We start from the raw sequence: 20060 nt of genomic DNA on the forward strand, positions 1-20060 counted from the left end.
ATAATAAGTGCCTGAAGTTATGTGAAAAGCTGCTGTATACAAAACGAAGTAGACAATTTCTAAATTGCTCCAGAGGGCAGAACTAGGAACAAGAGAAACTTCTAGAGACTGATTTTTGGCTCCTCCTGACAATGATAGCCATCAAAGAATTAAATGGGTCATATCGAACAATGGACATGGCTGGAGGTTTCACCTGGCAAGTCATCATCTTCCTGTGTCCACATATACTACCTGACAACGTTCTCTTTTGTTTCAGAAAACGGAATTGTTCCTAAATCTCTTACGCTGAATGGAGTTGTTTCCTGAAATGTTTAGTTCTTCGTCATACCTCTGTCTTCTGGAGGGACCTTCCAAATGTAATTTGGAAGACATTTGAGTGGGTTTTAAAGATCCTCTAGGTATTTCCCAGGCTGATGAGTTTGGTGCAGACTGAATGGATGTCCTAAGTGGTGGTGCTAGTGGTAAAGAACTCACCTGCCAATGCAGGGGACATACGAGACACAAGTTCAATCCCTGGATCGGGAAGATCCCCTGGAGGAGGGCATGGCAACCCACTCCAGTATTCTTGCCTGGAGAATCCCATGGACAGAGGAGCCTGGCAGGCTATAATCCATGGGGTCGCAGAGAGTCAGACACAACTGAAGTGACTTAGCACACACTCATGCACAAGTAGGGGATACAGTGCATCAAGCCAAAGTGGGACAAAGGTGTGCAGAGTTGTCCATTGTGGCTAGAGCTGCTGTGATGTGATGTTTTGCAAATTGCATGGTCAGAGATGCGACAGGAAAGAAAGACTGGAGTCAGGTTTTACAGGGCTTGATCTACGTTGTTAAGGATATTGGGTATTTTTCTTAAGAAGGCTGTGCTATGTCAGCCATGAGAGGTATTAGGGAAGTGAAATAATTAGATTTGTTTTCAGATTTTGAAGTAGTGAGATGAGATAGAAGAGGGAGATCAGCTAGGAGGCCATCACAGTAGTCGTGTAAAAAATCAAGCAGTGTCTTGATCCACAAGTATTACACGAAGTGGTTCATTTCTGCTAAATTCATGTTGATGTCTTCTGATCACTTTCCTCTCCAGTACCCAGAAAACTTTTAATAGTCTGTTTATTGGCCTCTAATGGATCACAGTAAACTGTGGAAAATTCTGAAAGAGATGGGCATACCAGACCACCTGACCTGCCTCTTGAGAAACCTATATGCAGGTCAGGAAGCAACAGTTAGAACTGGACATGGAACAACAGACTGGTTCCTAATAGGAAAAGGAGTACATCAAGTCTGTATATTGTCACCCTGCTTATTTAACTTATATGCAGAGTACATTATGAGAAACGCTGGGCTGGAAGAAGCACAAGCTAGAGTCAAGATTGCCGGGAGAAATATCAACAACCTCAGATATGCAGATGACACCACCCTTATGGCAGAAAGTGAAGAGGAACTCAAAAGCCTCTTGATGAAAGTGAAAGAGGAGAGTGAAAAAGTTGGCTTAAAGCTCAACATTCAGAAAACGAAGATCATGACATCTGGTCCCATCACCTCATGGGAAATAGATGGGGAAACAGTGGAAACAGTGTCAGACTTTATTTTTTGGGCTCCCAAATCACTGCAGATGGTGACTGCAGCCATGAAATTAAAAGACGCTTACTCCTTGGAAGGAAAGTTATGACCAACCTAGACATCATATTCAAAAGCAGAGACATTACTTTGCCAACAAAGGTCTGTTTAGTCAAGGCTATGGTTTTTCCAGTAATCATGCTCCCAGCTCTTCATGCGGTTGGTTCTTTAGACTGTTATGAACTCAGTTCAGCCTCATCCTCCAGCCTCCCAGTCAAAAGTACTCCCACACCAATCACTGACACTTCATTAGATTTTAATGTCTTTGTGGTGGTGGTGGTTTAGTCCTAAGTCGTGTCCGACTCTTGCGACCCCATGGCCTGTAGCCCCCAGGCTCCTCTGTCCATGGGGATTCTCCAGGCAAGAATACTGGAATGGGTTGCCATTTCCTTCTTTAGGGGATCTTTCTGACCCAGGGATCAAACCCACATGTCTTACGTCACCTGCATTGGCAGGCAGGTTCTTTACCACTAGCACCACCTGGGAAGCCCTACAAAATGTTCTTGTCATGCTTATCATTATCTGGAACTGTCTTGCTGGTTTGTATGCTTCCTTGCTTACAGTCTCCTGACCTGCCAGAGCAACAAGAGAACAGGGCCCTTGCCTGTCTTGTTCCAGGCTAGACCCCTAGCACCATGCCTGCTACAGGGGGTTGCTTCATGAATGTATGAGTGGATGTTACCTTTTGTATTTGTTCTTGGAGGATGTGGTCCTCCTTTTTTATTTTTAATGTTTGGGCCAAATCTCTTCTGGAACCCTCCTGTGCAGCCATATTATTAATAGTTTATTTCCTTGTTCTTCCTCTTCTTCCTCATCAGTACAGATTTCTCTTGTTCAGCCAGAATTTCAGTCTTAGACACCATCGCTCTCTTCCCATCCCTACTGAGTGTTTTTCCCCTCAGAGTCTTCGTTCATGATAGTAGTCACTGCCTCTCAGTTCTGCTGCACAGTTCTCTGGATTTGATGAACACAAACTTTGGGGGCATTATTGGTGAGAATTGTGGGAAAGATTTCATGAAAGCTGAGTAGTCTTTACTTCTCAGTAACTTTGTGGTATGTAGGTTAAATCCCTTCAGCTGTGATTTGAGCCCATCTTTTTTGGCATCAACGTTTTCCCCCCAAATAAAATGTTTTTCTGATTATAAAGGCATTTATGCTGAATATTTAAAAAAATAGTACAATAGAGTTAAAATTAAAAGTTGTCCCTTAATCCCACTTCCTAGAGAGGAATCAACAGTAACGAACAGATTGGTGTATAGCCTTATAGATTTTATTCTTTTATTATAGAAACAAATGTTTTTATATGTAATCAATTTATATATTCCTTTCTACACTTATTGTTAAAAAAATAATTTTATTTATTTATTTATGGCTGTGCTGGATCTTTGCTGCTCTGCAGACTTTTCTGTAGTTGTGGCGAGTGGGGACTGCGGCCTAGTTGCAGTGCTCAGCTTCTCCTGTGTGGAGCATGGGCTGTAGGGTGTGTGGCCTTAGCAGCTGCAGTTCCTGGGCTCAAGAGCACAGGCTCAGTAGTTGTAGCTAACAGGCTTCGTTGTTCCGTGGCATGTGGGATCTTCCCGGATCAAGGACTGAACCCATGTCTCCTGCCTTGGTAGGCGGATTCTTCACCACTGAGCCTCTGGGGAAGACCCCACATATCTTTTTAAACTCAGTCTCCCTTTTGAGATCTCCCTGTCTATATATGTATATATACGTGTGTGTGTGTGTGCTGTGCTTAGTCCCTCAGTCGTGTCTGATTCTTCACGACCCCATGGACTGTAGCCCATCAGGCTCTTCTGCCATGGGTATTCTCTAGGCAAGAATACTGGAGTGGGTCGCCATGCCCTCCTCCAGGATATACATACATACATACACACACATATATATATATGCTGTGCTGTGCTTAGTCACTCAGTTGTGTCCAACTCTTTGCAATCCCATGGACTGTAGCCCACCAGGCTCCTCTGTCCATGGGGATTTTTCAGGCAAGAATACTGAAGTGGGTTGCCATGCCCTCCTCCAGGGGATCTTCCCAACCCAGGGATCAAACCCAGATCTCCTGCGTTGCAGGTGGATTGTTTACTGTCTGAGCCACCAGGGGAGCCCAAGAATACTAGAGTGGGTGGCCCATCCCTTCTCCAGGGGAACTTTCCTACCCAGGAATCGAACTGGGGTCTCCTGCATTGCAGGCGGATTCTTTGTCAGCTTAGCTACCCAGGAAGCCTATATATATATACACAATTAGCTATAGCTATAGTTATTTTTTAGACATTTTTGATAATGGTAGAGATGTGTCCTTTTGCATGACTACAGTTTCGTGCAGCAGGGAGAAAGGAAAGGCTAGCTTCATGACTGGTAGAAAGTGACAGCATCAGCTTTGTTTAGCTTTGATGAACCATTTTGGTTATGAAAAAAGAGCATGACCAGGATGGGCTGGAAGTGACTCAGAGATGTCTGATCTGTCTATCATTAGAAAGAAACGAGATTTGGAGCGACAAAAGCGAATATAAACAAGTTGGACACATCAAACTAAAAAGCTTCTGCACAGCAAAACAATTAATAAAATGAAAAGATGGCCTATAGAATGGGAGAAATCATTTGCAAAGTATATATCTGATAATGGGCTAATATCTAACGTATACAAAGCACTCATACCTCTCAATAGAAAAAAAATTTGATTAAAAAATGACTAGAGGCTTTCTGCCCACGGACGCCACTGAGAAAGCATTGTTGAAGTCTCCCCTACTTCCAATGCCGTCATGTTTAAGTCAGAGTCTCCCAAAGAGCACAAACAGCTGCAGAAGCTCTTCATTGTAGGATTGAGCTTTCAAACAACCGATGAGAGTCTGAGGAGCCGTTTTGAGCATTGGGGAGTGCTCACAGACTGTGTGGTGATGAGGGATCCAAACACCAAGAGCTCCAGACGCTTCGGATTTGTTGCATACGCCACAGTGGAGGAGGTGGATGCAGCCGTGCCTGCAAGGCCACGCAGGGTGGACAGAAGAGTTGTGGAACCAAAGAGGGCCATCTCAAGAGAAGATTCGCGAAGACCTGGTGCCCACTTAACTGTGAAAAAGATTTTTGTTGGTGGCATCAAAGAAGACACTGAAGAACATCACCTGGGAGATTATTTTCAACAGTATGGGAAAATTGAAGTGATTGAAATCATGGCTGACTGAGGTATTGGCAAAAAGGGAGGCTTTGCTTTTAATGACCATGACTCCATAGACAAGACTGTCATTCAGAAATACCACAACGTGAATGGCCACAGCTGTGATGTGAGAAAAGTCCTGTCTAAGCAAGAGATGGCTAGTGCTTTATCCAGCCAGAGAGGTCAAAGTGGTTCTGGAAACTTTGGTGGTGGTCGTGGAGGTGGTTTTGGTGGGAATGACAACTTTGGTCATGGAGGAAGCTTCAGTGGTCAAGGTGGCTTTGGTGGCAGCCGTGGTGGCGGCGGATATGGTGGCAGTGGGGGTGGTTATGATGGATTTGGTAATGATGAAACCAGTTTTGGAGGTGGCAGAAGCTGCAATAATTTTGGCAATTACAACAATCAGTGTTGAAATTTTGGACCCATGAAAGAAGGAACCTTTGGAGACAGAAGTTCTGGCTCCTGCCGTGGTGGAGGCCAGTACTTTGCCAAACCATGAAGCCAAGGTGGCTATGGTGGTTCCAGCAGCAGCAGTAGCTATGGCAGTGGCAGAAGGTTTTAATTATTGCCAGGAAACAAAGCTTAGCAGGAGAGGAGAGCCAGAGAAAGTGACAGGGAAGCTACAGGTTATAGAAGATTTGTGAACTCAGCCAAGCACAGTGGTGGCAAGAACTGTGCTACAAAGAAGACATGTTTTAGACATACTCATGGGTATGGGCAAAAAACTCTAGGACTGTACTTGTGACTAATTGTATAACATTATTTTAGTTTCTGTTCTCTGAAAAGTATAAAGCATTCCAACAAAGAGTTTTAATGTAGATTTTTTTTTTGCACCCATGCTGTTGATTGCTAAATGTAATAGTCTGATCATGATGCTGAATGAGGTCTTATAAAAAAAACAGAGTAGAGGAACTGAATAGACATTTTTCTAAAGAAGACATACAGATGGTCAGCAGGTACATGAAAAGGTGCTCAGTATCACTAATATCAGGGAAATGCAAAGAAAAACCACAATAAGATATCATCTCACACCTGTTAGAATGGTTGTCATCAAAAAGACAAAAGCTCAGTGTTGGCTTGGAGAGAAGGAAACCCTGTGCACTGTTGGTGGAATGTAAATTGGGTCAGCCACATGGAAAATGGTATGGAGGTTTCTTGGAAAATTAAAAACAGTACTACTGTGTGATCCAGCAATCCCACATCTGGGTATATATACAAAGGAAATGAAAACAAGATCCCAGTGTATCTGCTCCCATGTTCATTGCAGCTGTTATTCACAATAGCTAAGATACGGAAACCACTATGTGTCCATTAGCAGATGAAAGGGTACAGAACACAAGGTACACAGATACAATGGAATATTACTCCGTCATGAGAAAGAAGGAAATTCTGTAATTTGTGACAACATGGATGGATCTTGAGGGCATGGTGCTAAGTGAAATAAGTTAGAGAAAGACAAACACTGTGTGATATCGCTTACATAGGTGATTTTAAAAAAGCCGAAGTCATCGAAACAGAGAGTACAGTGGTGGTTACCAGGAGCTGAGGGTGAGGGAAATGGAGAGATGTCAGTCAATGAGTATAAAGTGAAAGCCGCTCAGTCGTGTCTGAGTCTTCGCCACCTCATGGACTATACAGTCGATGGAATTCTTCAGGCCAGAATACTAGACTGAGTAGCCAGTTCCCTTCTCCAGGGGATCTTCCCAACCCAGGGATCGAACTCAGTTCTCCCACATTGCAGGCAGATTCTTAACCATCTGAACCACCAGGGAAGCCCATCAATGAATATAAACTTCCAGTTAAAAGATGAATCAATTCTGGGGATCTAGTGTACAGCGTGTCATTATAGTTACTAATACTGTATTATATACTTATAAATTACTGAGAGAATAGATCTTAAATGTTCTCACCACAAAAAAAGAAATGGTAATTACATGATGAGATGGAGATTTCAACTAACCTATAGGGTAATATTTTGTAATATATGTGTATCAAATCAGCAGGATGTACACCTTAAACTTCTGCAGCGTTAAATGTCAACTATACCTCAATAAAGCTGTTAAAAAAAAAAAAAGATACAAGAAGAACAAAACTGAGATAAAATCTTCAAATAGGGAATTTCCTCATGGTCCAGTAGTTAGAACTCCATGCTTCCACTGCAGGATGCACAGGTTTAACCCCTGGTCAGGGAACAAAGATCCTGCAAGTTTCAAGGTGCAGCCAAAAAAATAAAATAAAATCCCCCAAATAAAAATGACAACAATAAAAACAAAAAAGGATTTTGGAGAAAGCTAAGCCTCAACAGGATGGGAAGCTGAGGCCAAAATGAAATTCCTGTTTTTGATGGCGAAGTTGGAAGAATGACCAGGGTCTTCTAAGGATAGTAAGCCTTGTTTTAGTTAGCTGCTATGTTGATTATGTTGCAGTAATTTCTCTGTCTGTCTTTCTCCCACCACGGCCTTCCCTTGCTGATATCCCCAAACAGATAGAGTCCACGACACATAAGAGGTGTGAACATTATTTGTGGACATCAACAAAAAAGGACTGTGTGGTTCAGTGAACAGAGAAGGAATGAGTTATGAGTGATAAAAAGAAGGAGAGGAAAGAGAGCCGGTGTTCCCTGGGGGCTGGAATCCAGAGGCAGAGGGAACAGGAGGAGCTGTGGACTCCCAGGAACCCCTGGAGAATTTGGGGTGGATGCCGGGCTTCTCTTTCCTCATGAGAAGAGATTTTGATCTGATTTTTTTAAATCTCCCAAATGGCAGAATGACCCCTGCTGCCATCTGCCCTATATATGGATGTACCGTAATTAGTCAAGCCCCTATTAATGGTCTTCTAGATTTTCCTCATTTTCCTGTCTTTGTTATAGTTTTCTCTATAACCAAAATCTTGCCTAGCTTTGTGTCTGCTTCTAAGCAGTTATAGTTAATTAATATAGATTAATAGAAACAATGCTGCCTCCTCAAAAAATAGACTAAGAATACTTTGAATATGATCCTCATAGCAGCAGGCACGGCTTGGAGCCCGTAGTTGCCCGGTGTTAGTTCCTTGATGTTAAATTTGGAGCCAGATCATATTTTAATTATGATGGCATGCTTTAATGGGATTCACAGCTTAAAAAAAAAACAAACAACTGGAGATAAATTGCACATGCATGTGCATAAATGCCACAGCCATGTGCTTCCCATTCTCAAAGCTTCATTTATAACACTTGGATTTCTGAAATCTGTTTTTGCCTTTCTCCTTCCATTTACACTATATTCTGGGTTTTCTCAGGACTGCTCATAATAAATGAGGTGACTACCACTGACTTTTACAATGCAGAAGGGAAAAAGAAAAATTGTTTTATATTTTTGACTGTATTTGGCATTTGTGTTTTAAGAGGAAAATAAAATTACACTAAATAAGATTTGAGATTTTTCTTTTTGGCTTTTCTGTTTAAGTGAACAGACCAATGCCATTATGGAGCGTTTCTGGCATTTTCTGTGTAAAGCTAGCCTTACCATCTTTGATCAGTATCCAAAACCAGATGTACCAATGAATACTTCATCTATCAACTAACTTTAAATGATGCTATTTTTAAAAATAGATATACAACATATACTATTTTAAATTTCTTATTACATTTCTGACATATTTAATACTTCAAACTGCTAATTAGCATAATTCAACATAATTGTTCAATAACTTTTCCTTTAAAGGCTTTAGATGATATTTTACTTCTTATTGCAAATGTCAGTAACAGGGTGAGAGATGCAAAAGAAAATGAGCCCTACATGGAAGCATGAAGTCTTACCCTCACTTTCTTTTTTTAGACTGAAAATGTGTATCTTGGAAATCAAAGTTTCAAAAGAAACAGTAACCCAAAGAATTTTAAGATTATAGATTTTAATTTGTTCGATGGTTTCTATGTGGTTAACTACTAGAAAAAAAAAACTGCTCCTATTTAAGACTCAAAATGTGATCACTGGTTAAAAAATGCATGTGCGTAGTTCTCAAAATAAATAACCTAGTGTAAATTTAGAATCTGCTGTGTCCTTTCTTTCATAGTTTTGATGTATGAGCCTCCCCTTCTTCGACTTCATCAGTGCTGAGTGCTTGGATTAAAATATCTATACTGACTCTTAAAAAATAGCAAATTCTTTTTTTGTTTGTTTTTTGTCTGCACCCCATGGCTTGCAGGATCTTAGTTCCTTGACCAAGGATTGAACCAGAGCCACGGCAGTGAAAATTCAGAGTCCTAACCACTGGACCACCACAGAATTCCCCAACAAATTCTTCTCATTGCAAGCAGAATGTTCTTATTTGGCTTCACCACAACTAGTGATGCATGCATGCTGCGTCTCTTCTTGAGACCCCACGGGCTGTAGCTTGCCAGGCTCCTCTGTCCATGGGATTTCCCAGGCAAGAATACTGGAGTGGGTTGCCATTTCCTCCTCCAGGGGATCTTCCTGACCCAGGGATCTAACCCGAGAGTCCCTTGTGTCTCAGGCATTGGCATTCAGGTTCTTTACCGCTGGCGCCACCTGGGGTGTGCAATTGGTAAAGATTGGTTTAATTCAGTCAGTGTGAACTGAACACTGTGCCAGGCATAAGAGAAGCAGCCTACGCCTGTGAAGAACCTAGGGGGAACTTAGGTGAGGGTGGACGGGAATTTGGAGGACAGCTCCAGACAGATGCTTCTATATTATCTGGTAAAGAGTCAGGAGGTACAGTTATCCCCAGGGCACTAGATGGACTCTTCTCCTCAATCAGGGGGTTTGGGAAAGTCATCTTGAAGAAGCTGACGTGTGAGCTGAATCTTTAAGGAGGAATGAGAATCAAGTGAAGAGACAAAGCCCAGAGCAAGGAAGAGTGTGAGGTGGGGCGTGGCCAAAAAGACAAGCGAGGAGGGAGGTGGCATCTCACCTTGTGACTGCCTGAGATGGGGAAAGGGTGACTAGGGAGAAGATTTGAGGGAGAGGAAGCTTCCATTTGGGGATATGGGGTATTGGAGTGACTGGAGTGATGTGCGGTGGGCTGAAGGTCAGAGGACGATCCGGGCTAGAGATACGTAGCTGGAACATGGCCATGGAGTCAGGACTATGAGCGTGGTTGACAACATCCAAGGAGAAAGGAGCACCTGCGGATGTGATTGTTTTAGAGGGTGGGTAGGGAAAGGGGAGTCCCAAAAGGAATGTTAAGAGGAGACTCATGTGGTAGTGGTGTCCCCAGAGCCAAGGCATGGGAAGTTTCAAAATGAAGATAAGGACAGCAGTGTCAAGAGCAGTAGTGAAGTAAAGATTGTCGTTGTTTAGTCACTAAGTCATATCCGACTCTGGGCGACCCCATGGACTGCAGCGTGCCGGGCTTCCGTGTCCTTCACTATCTCCCGGAGTTGGCTCAAACTCATGTCCATTGAGTCGATGATGCCAAACGTCTCATCCTCTGTCATCCCCTTCTTCTCCTGCCCTCAATCTTTCCCAGCATCAGAGTCTTTTCCAATGAGTTGGCTTTTCACATAAGGTGGCCAAAGTATTAGAGCTTCTGTTTTAGCATCAGTCCTTTCAATGAATATTCAGGGTTGATTTCCTTTAGGATTGACTGGTTTGATCTCTTTGCAGTCCAAGGGACTCTCAAGAGTCTTCTCTATCACCACAATTTGGAAGCATCGATTCTTCAGTGCTTCTTTATGGTCCAACTCTCACATCCTTACAGCTAGACATAAATTATGAAATTTTCATTCTGCCTGGCCTACTTTTATTCCCTTTTCCAACTTGTCTCCATTCAAGACCATCCCTTTTTTTTTAACCTCACCTGTCTTTTGACCTTAAAAATGATAACCGTAACTAAATGATATGCCTCTTCATAATTTACAAAATGCTTTCACATATATATCACCATATATAATATGCTCACCCACCCTTTGAGTTGGCATTTTAACTGAATTATAGTTGTTTAGGATTGAGGCTCAGACTGAGGTCATAGATGCCTTGAAATTCCTCCTCTCTCTCTCTCTCATTGAGTATTTATTTATTTGGCTGCATCGGGTCTTAGTGGCAGCATGTGGGATCTAGTTCCCTGACCAGGGGTCAAACTCAGGCCCCCTGCATTGGGGTCTTAGTCACTGAATGACCAGCAAAGTCCTCAAAACCTCTTTCTGTATTGAGGAAACTGAGCCTCAGAGAGATGTATGTTAGTATTAATAGTATGTGTGCCAGGTCACTTCAGTCGTGTCTGACTCTTTGCGACCATATGGACAGTAGCCCTCCAGGCTCTTCTGTCCACGGGATTCTCCAGGCAAATACACCAGAGTGGTTTGCCGTGCCCCCCTCCAGAGGATCTTCCCGACCCGGGGATGGAACCCACATTTGCTGTGTGTCCTGCACTGGCAGGCGCGTCCTTTACTACTGGTGCCACGTCGGGAGCTCAGGCAGATGTGTGTCTTATGTCAGTGTCACCGCTATTTGGTGTGTCTCGGCACTAGAAGCCAACCTCCTGATGTTCACTGCACGACTCTAACTGCAGAGTGGGAATGTTGATGAGGTTCAGGCAACCCTATTGAAACTCAGTACAGGAGGAGCTCTGGCCCATAGCTGAGTATGATCCTGTACCTTTAAACCATCCTGACTCATCCACTGCTAATTGCAGGTAAGCAATAAAACTAAACCACGCACCCTCCAGTCTCCTCTGTGATAATTGCCTAAGACTCCCTCACTCTGTTCCCACTCCCGTCTGCTGTTGGTAGGCATTCACTCTTTTTGCCAGAGCAGCATCTCTTCTTCCTTATTCTGTCAGCAGCCCCTCCATAGGGCGCACTCAGGAGACTCATGGCTGATTATTCTCTTACCTTGGCCTCAGTGGTTGGTTCAGGGGTGGGTTTGTGATCCAAGCAAGCCATGAAAACCAGAGTCAATCCTGGCAAAACAATCTCTCAGCTGCAGCTGCCAGGGACCATGTGGTCGCTGCCTGGGAAGGGCCTGGGAGAAGGAAGACAGCATGGAAGCAGCCCAGTGACGGATGGGTTGCTGGGTCCTGATGGTGTCATTTGCTCACGGGATCCAGCTTGCCTGGAGCTGGAGCTCTCCCTGCACTTGGGGTGCACAAACCAATAAAGTCCCCAGCTACGTTCAATCCTCTCGAGCGGCAGTTGCAACCGCAAGGGCCTTATTTAATATTTTCCTTTCTGCAGCTCCGTTTCTCCCCTGTGTCTTGATCTGACTCACCAACTTTGACCCTCAAATTTTCTAGGATTTGCTTTAGACCAGTCTTACTCTGGGCCTCTTCAAGTTTGCCATATCTTGGTGGTTCCTTCCTTCCCTGTTGTCCCTCACCAAACCCTCTCATGGGATATTTTCTCATCACTCTTTTTCTAATATATTCTTTCTATTATTTTTTGGCCACATTTCGAGGTATTCCTTATCTTTGTTCCTCAACCAGGGATCAAAATCACGCCCCTTGCAGTGGAAGCCCAGAGTCTTGGTCGCTGGACCACCAGGGAAGTCTGTCATTACTCTCCTAGGAGTCAGGACTTATAAGTTATGAGCTGCCTGCACTTTGAATGAACTATTACTATTATTAATAATGACAGAATAAATTTTTTGCCATTAACCCAGCACTTTTTAAATTGTGATAAAATATACATAAGATTCACTATTTTAACCATTATTAGATGTACAACCCAGTGGCAATAAGTACATTTACTATGTTGAGCACCTATCACCTCTATTCATTTCCAAGATGTTTTCATCATCCCAAACAGAAACTCTGTAGCCATTAAAAATAACTCCCAACTTCTCCCTTCCCCTGGCAGCCTCCATTCTGCTTGTTCTTCATGAATTTGCCTAGTCTGTGCATCTCCTATAAGTGGGATCATATAATTTTTTTCTTTTATAACTAACTTATTTCACTTAGCATATTATTTTCAAGGTTTATCTATGTTGTAGCATGTATCAGAATTTCGTTCCTCCTTAAGGCTGGAAGGCTGCAGTCCATGGGGTTGCTGAGGGTCGGGCACGACTGAGCGACTTCACTTTCACTTTAAGGCTGAATAGTATTCCACTGTATGTACATCGCATGTTTTGTGTGCTGTTGATACATACTATTTCCATTTCTGCCTTCTGACTATTGTGAGCCATGCTGCTATGAACATTGATACACAAGTATCCCTTTGAATGAAGCCCTAATTCCAGTTCTTTCAGGTGTATACCCAGAAGTAGAACCATTGGGTCGACCCAGCACTTTGTATGTGCCAGGCACTGTGCTATGTGTATTTTATGTTCATTATTTTATTCAGTATTCACAACTTTGTGAGGTAGTATTATTATTCCTACCTTAAAGTTAAGGAAACTGAGGCTCAGAGAATTTACCATGACCAAGGGCTTATCCTTTTCCATAAACAACCATACCTGTTGGACTCCAGAGGCTGTAGTCTTAGTCAGAATGCTGAGGCTTCTGTAAAATCATCCCCAGTTTCTTCAAAAAGCACATATAGAGCAGGTACTGTGTGTTAGGCATTGGATAATCGTGTGTTCATCACGCCTAGGGTGCTTGTTAGTGAATTGAGAGGAGGTACAGTCACCCTGTTCTATGAAGCCTGGCCTGGGAGGTGCCTGGCCCTTCTTTCATGCACTGAGTGTTATCTTCTCCATTTATATCACTGGACTTTATTCTTGCCCAGACGGTGACCAGTCCTGCCAGGCTTTTTCAGAGCTGCTTTCCTGGATGAATCCAGTCCTGTCTGGAGGTAGAGGGAACAAGAAAACAAGAAAAAAAAAAAATATATATATATATACATATATATATATTCTGATTATGAAAATGACACATAATCATTACAGACAACTTGTGAAAATGATGGAAACCTAGAGCAAAGAAAACAGAAATCACCCTATAATCAAGCTATTCAGAGGTAATTTTTTAATGAAAGTCTAAGCTAATAAAATGCTTTGTTGTCCTCCATCAGGGGGCTTCCTTGCTGGCTCAGTCAGTAAAGACTCCACCTGCAATGCAGGAGACCTGGGTTCAATCCCTGGGTCAGGAAGATCTCCCTGGAGAAGGGAATGACAACCCACTCCAGTATTCTTGCCTGGGAAATCCCATGGACAGAGGTGCCTGACGGGCTGTAGTGCATGGGGTGGAAAACAAGCCTGACGCGACTTAGTGGCTGGACCACTACCAATCAAAGCAGTTTGTTTTACTCTGTAAAACAAAGGGGAGAAACCAGTCCCTGAAGAGCCCCTATCCCTCAGCTACCCCTACTGTGTTTAAATTACTCAGTTCTCTGGCTGCAGATTTATGTCTTCCTATGAAAGGCATTCATCCTGCAGAATTTGCCAGATGGTGCCCTGTAATGGCTCTTTGATTATCCATCATCATTAGACGGAAATGCTCCCTATTCTGTCAGCATGAACTTTAACTATGTGGAAGGAATGTGTGCGCTTTTGAAGAAAGGTTCTGTGTGAGGAAAACGGAGAGAGGGAGGCCTCCCAAGAAGATGGCGGATCCTGGCAGCAAGCATCAGGACGCAGATTCCTTCCCTTGGTGCCTCCGTGGCGTCCCACGGCCTCCCATACCTGTCGGTCAGGTTGTGGTGGCTCCTTCTTATTTCACTGCTCTCCGGAGCTGCTAAAGTCATATGTCACCTTGTCCAAATTAGAAAAAGGCACCCCTTCCTTCCTGTGGCAGGAGGTGGCTGTGCTCCACGTGTGGACAGAAACCGGTACTGAGTGCACTCCGCTTTCTTCCGGGCCAACTTCCTTGTTCAGTGAACACACAAAGCTCTGTGTAGTGCTCCTGGTTTTGCCCTTCTGAGGCTCATCCCTCTCCAGGGATGCAGAGGCTATAGATGCTCTAGATCTAGGTGTTGCAGCCCCCACTCTAGGTGAGCCCTGGGTGTGTGGTCCTCAACTTGACACGTATTTATTGAGCTCTTACTATGCAAGCCTGGCCCCCATGGAAAGCTACCTGCTTCTCACCTTCTCTTTGGCCACTGCCTCCATCAACTCTGTCTTTTAGAGACTAGAACTCTCAGAAGTCTCAGCTGTATTTATTGGAAGTTGTTTTGTCTATAGGTGCTTGAAATATCACTGTGTAATTACTGAATTTGCAGCTATTCTAATAAACAGACTCCTCACGTAGTTGCAGACACATCAACTGGAGCCTCCAAAACCACCTAAAACTCCCCTCATTTCTAATTTTATTTTTTTCATTTGAATCTGCTAAAACAAATTCTATTTCTTCTTTGGATTTTGGTTCTTAGACTTGGTCTCAAGACTTTCCTTCTCTTCAGCTACTCCTGAAGAGTCTCTCTCTTATAGCTATTGCTGTGTAACTGATATTTTCTTTGGTCTGGGGCATGCTGACCTATGGCTTCATTATACTAAGCACTCCTAATTTTTGCTTTACCACAGTGATGTTTGCATAAAAGCAAAACCAACAGTTACATTGTTGGTGGATGAATTTTTCATGTTAGAAACAATCTTTGTGCTGTTACGCAAATGCAATATAATTTTGCGGAAAAGTGGGATACAGCATCAACTGAGCTTGTTGTTGTTTAGTCACTAAGTCGTGTCCAACTCTTTTGCAACCCCATAGACTGTAACCCTCCAGGCTCCTCTGTGCGTGGGATTCCCAGGCAAAGATACTAAAATGGGTTGCCATTTCCTTCTCCAGGGGACCTTCCTGACCCAGGGATTGAACTCATGTCTCCTGCATTGCAGGCGGATTTTTTTACGGCTGAGCCACCAGGGAAGTCCATGTCAACTGAAGTACTTACGTAAACATACAAATCGTTACATTTTTATCTGGTAACTCACCTTCAAAAATATGGGTAAGATGGGAGTCCCCTCGGGGCCTAGTAGTTGGGATTCTGGGCTTTCATTGCCATGGCCCTGGTTCAATCCCTTATCAGGGAACTGAGATCCTGCAAGCCATGTGGTGCAGCAAATATATGTATATATGACTTATAATAATTATTAAAATTAATTATATGTTAGTATATATATAGTTAGGATGAAATTCAGATCATTATAACCCCCAAAATGGTAATGACTGCTGTATATATGGCGAGTGTGATTAAAAAACTGCACTCTAGAGCTGAAAAAATAGTGAGAAACTGTGCCTCAGTTTCCTCATTTGTAAAATGGCAGTAATAATAATACCACTATTCTGCATTGTTCTAATGATGAAATGAGTTAATATATGTGAAGTGCTTAGCACAGGGCCTGACACACAGTAAGAGCTACGAGCATATAAGCATTAACTACTACATGAAAGATACTGTATGATTACCTTTGGGAAGCCAGACAAAATTTAGGTAGGCATTTTTATAATGTAGTATTAATTTTTTAATGCTTTACCCAAGCAAATTGTGATAAAATCCAACAATGACAAATACCGAATGTTTAAATGTTTTAAAACAGAGTGGTGGTCTGTTTTGCACACTTTTGATCATTGACTTACCCTAGAAGTTTTCTTTTTTAGATGGCATGTATTTGTCAGAATTAAAGTAAGCATAGTAAGTGCTGTGCCATGCTAAGCCGCTTTAGTCATGTCCGACTCTTTGTGATCCCAAGGACTATAGCCCCCCAGGCTCCTCTGTCTATGGGATTCTCCAGGCAAGAATACTGGTGTGGGTTGCCATGCCCTCCTCCAGGGGATTTTCCCAACCCAGGGATCGAACCCACGTTTCCTTTGGTTCCCGCATTGTAGGTGGATTCTTTACCACTGAGGCACCAGGGAAGCCCTAATAAATAGTAGAACCCACATATTTCTTCCTTTTACATCTGATATTTCAGTTTGTTTCTGCCACTCTTCCTCAGTCCCTGTGGCAAGATTCTCGGCTCTGTTTTGCTTCTTGCACGGTTTGTTTGGACTCTGCCTGCTCTCTTCCTCTGTGCATAAAGCAGCCAGCCCTTGCAGTGGGTAAACTTCAGAAAATTTAGATCTTGTTTTTGCAGCTTGTCTGTGCACAATAAACAGACGACCTATGCCAGTTTTCTCCCAGGCTCTTTTTGGCACAGGATTGAAAACTGGCCGCTCTGGTCAGGAATCCTGCATGTTCTTCTGTGGGTGGCCGGAATCTGAGCTGAAATAGAAGAAACTCAATTTTCTGCTATTCCAGTCCCTTCTACTGAAGAAAAGAGTATCATCATAACTTTGAGAAGTTGATGATGGCCAGTTAGTTTCCTTTTTTACACCACAGTAGTTATTTTTAACGAGTAACTTTTTGAAATTCAAGGTCATGCAAACCCCAGGTAAGATTTCCTGAAGTGCTGTGAGCTTTCTGAACAGTCTTTAGGCTTGGTTTGGGAACTGTGAGCAGGAAGCAAAGAATTTATTTCTGGAGTGCTAGTCAAAACCCATCTATTGGTCCTTTAAATTTGTCACCATGAAACTATAAGATGGCTTAATATAAAATGTAAAACTGTATCCAGTAGTTTGTATCTTTCTAATCTCTTTTTGATCATTTCATAAGTGACTAGTGGTATCTGTAGTTACGGAACAACAGAGAAACTTTATCTTTCTGTATATCTAGTTAAGCATTTATCAGTTTATCAGCCAGTCCACCTCCTGAACCAGAAATGATCATGGGTGATTGATATGTGCACATAAAATACAACAATATTCCATGGATTAAACATTGGGTGACAGTGGTTTCCCTGGTGGTCCAGTGGTTGAGAGTCCACCTTGTAATTCAGGGGACACTGGTTTGACCCCTGGTCTGGGAGGATCCCACATGTCATGGGGTGGCTGAGCCCATGCGCCACAACTACTGAGCCCATGCATTCTAGCACCTGTGCTCCACAACAAGAAAGACCACCGCAGTGAGAAGCCTCCACATGCGACTGGAGAGTGGCTCCCGCTAGCCACAACTAGAGAAAGCTCACATGCAGAAGCAGACACCCAACACAGCGAAAAATAAATACATATTCTTTAAAAACAAAAGGAAAAAAATGGGTATCAGAGGGAAGAACACAATGGTAAGGGTGTTGAGTCAGACATGAAAGCTAAAATGCAGTATCATCTATTGATAGCATTACACCAGAGGTTTCAGAATTTAGTGTGCATTGGTCTCTTGGTGGGAATATTTGTTTAAAATGCAGTTCCTTGGCCTCCCCAAAGGAATTCTGACACCCACGTTGCTAACACGTGTCCCCAGGGAATCCTACTGCATGGTGTAGACATACTCAAGGAGCACTGAACTATTTACGTACTGCCAATGGGTAAATTTGGCTCCTGACTTTCTGACAGTCAACAGGAAAAGGGAAAACTGTTTTTTCATAATGTGCAGAAGATATCATCATTGGCATAAGGTATAAATGAAGGCTTAACTAGGCTTGCTGCTAAGTCGCTTCAGTCATGTCCGACTCTGTGTGACCCCATAGACGGCAGCCCACCAGGCTCCCCCGTCCCTGGGATTCTCCAAGCAAGAACACTGGAGTGGGTTGCCATTTCCTTCTCCAATGCATGAAAGTGAAAAGTGAAAGTGAAGTTGCTTAGTCGTGTCCAACTCTTAGCGATCCCATGGACTGTAGCCTATCAGGGTTCTCCGTCCATGGGATTTTCCAGGCAGGAGTACTGGAGTGGGATGCCATTGCCTTCTCCGTAACTAAGCTTAGATCAACTTTAATACCTGGGGAATTCCTTAGCGGTCCAGTGGTTAGGACTCTGCTTTCATTGCCTTGGCCCCAGGGCTCAATCCCTGGATCCCGCAAATTGTGTTTATGTGGCAAAAAAAAAAAAAAACAACCTTTAGTGTCTGAGAAGGACCTGGACTTGCATAGGAATTCAGGAAGAAAATGTCTTTTCTAATCCTCCCTAATGTGAAATGTCAATGAGTCTATTGTATTCAATTAAGAGATATTAACTGACCTTCTGGGGAAGTGTACCAAAGCGTCTTAGAGAGAAGAGAATAGAAGAGGGAAAAAAGCTGGATGGGGTGGTGCTGGGAAAATAGTTTGATATTATGTACAAAAAAGTGAATGCAGGGAATTCCCTGGCAGTCCAGTGGTCAGCAGTCCAGCCAAGGGTGCAGCTTCAGCCCCTGGTTGGGGAGCTAAGATCTCATATGTCGCAGGGTGTGACCAGAAATATTAAGGAATATACATTTTTTAGACATACTGCTGTTGCACACTTAATAGTATTGATATGATATACTTATATACCTTTTTTCCCCATATACCTTTATATGCACTGGGAAGTCGAAAAAATCATGTGACCTGCCTTGTTGTGCTGTTTGTTTTTTGTGGTGGTATCTAATTGAATCTGCAGTATCCCTGAGGTTTGCCTGTATAAGTGATGAAAAGATAAGAAATCAGGCACATTCTCGCAAAATAAAACTTCCTCCAACAAAGGGAGAGAAAATCACACTGACTTATACTCTGAGTGCTCTTCCTTTCATATGGAGAAAGATTGCGTTTGGAGACTTTGTGGTAGTGGCCTGTATAAGAATAACGATGACCACTACCATTTCTTCCATGCCTACTTTAGGCCATTCTCCACCACAGGCAGGGCCTCCTAGGTGACTCAGTGGTAAAGAATCCACCTGCAGTGCAGGAGATGCAGGAGGCGCAGGTTTGATTCCTGGGTCAGAAAAATCCCCTGGAGAAGGAATTGAGAACCCACTCCAACGTCCTGGCCTGGACAATTCCATGGACAGAGGCTTCTGGTGAGCTACAGTCCATGAGGTTGCCAAGAGTCAGACACAACTGAGCGAATGGGCAGGCACAGGATGAACCACTGTAAGTACACAGGTATTTTGTTTTCAGTTGTCACACAGATTCCAGAGAATGAAGTCCTGTTGTCCTCAATACCCCCAACCTTTCTCTTCTCCACTCATTATTTTCTGTTCTAACTCATTCACACCCAGTGTTTTTGAGACTTACCCTTTAATGTAAAATACTGTTACTCTGTCCTGTGCCTTGAATCTAATTCACTTTGCCCTGATGATAGGAACTGCCCGGGATAGAGAAATCAATTTTGAAATAATAAATTAGATCTAAAAGTTCCCTAACTGTTTTTTTCTGTTTCTCCATTGACTTCAGTTGATAGGATTTTGACTGACAGCTTTGGAATCATCTGAGAAAGTCTTCAGCTCCTCTGTCATTGTTTTCTCCCCAGTGGCAGCTAAAGATTGCAACTGTGGGCTTTTGCCAGAATAAACAGTTAAATCTTCGGTGAGGTCTCTGGAACCTAACTCCCAGGCATTTCCGAAGGATGTGTTGAGACTGGACCTTGGTTTGCCCTTTACAGAAATAGCTTCTTTCGGGTCTCTATAACTGATTCCTTTCATGGTGCATTGTCTAGCCCACTAA

General features: G+C 43.0%; 1 protein-coding gene and 1 pseudogene across 5 annotated transcripts in view; both read left to right on the forward strand.

Moving 5' to 3' along the window:
* Positions 1-20060, forward strand: part of TBC1D1 (TBC1 domain family member 1) — a 223444-nt gene that overhangs the window by 17983 nt on the left and 185401 nt on the right. The window lies entirely within an intron of this gene.
* LOC128049409 (heterogeneous nuclear ribonucleoprotein A1-like) lies at positions 4316-5326 on the forward strand (annotated as a pseudogene).

This window comes from Budorcas taxicolor, chromosome 6, assembly GCF_023091745.1.
Source record: "Budorcas taxicolor isolate Tak-1 chromosome 6, Takin1.1, whole genome shotgun sequence".
In the NCBI taxonomy this organism is placed as follows: domain Eukaryota; kingdom Metazoa; phylum Chordata; class Mammalia; order Artiodactyla; family Bovidae; genus Budorcas; species Budorcas taxicolor.